The following is a 552-nucleotide window of genomic DNA, read 5'->3' on the forward strand; positions in this document are numbered from 1 at the left end:
TCTATGTGTCTTAGACACTTAGGGTGCATTCACATCAGCCCTGTTTAGTCTGCTTTAATCGAACTCTATCTTGTTTTCCTAGAAAGTCCAGTTCGTTTAGGGAAGTGTGAACGCGCCATGGAACTCTGTTACGGAACAAAAAGGCGAACTCTGGCCCGGGCTAAAACCTAGGTCTCGGTCCGGTAGAAGAGAACTCCAGCATGGTTTGAGTGTAGTGTGAATGTAAACAGACCAGGACCCGCTCCGCAGGGCAAACAAACACACATTTATCTGACCTTATATGGAGCTGTCAGCTGCCTTGTGTGGAAAAACAATATTCTCCATGGTCTTCTGTCTCATCTTCTGCTCATGCTAAGTCCATTTTTGGAAAATGACAAAATATAACTCCTAAAACTGCTAAAACTTGATGCCACTTCATTTTTGTTTTTATTTACAAAAGAAGAAGTGTCTTCAGAGGTTTTTGTGTCATTTCTTTCAGTAGTTCTAGGTGTAGTGCCCCCACAGGCGAGCGGGGGAATAGGTTGGTTCAACAAGTTGACTCGACTGCACAGT

Source organism: Nematolebias whitei, chromosome 18 (assembly GCF_014905685.2).
Source record: "Nematolebias whitei isolate Nwh7 chromosome 18, NemWhi1, whole genome shotgun sequence".
In the NCBI taxonomy this organism is placed as follows: domain Eukaryota; kingdom Metazoa; phylum Chordata; class Actinopteri; order Cyprinodontiformes; family Rivulidae; genus Nematolebias; species Nematolebias whitei.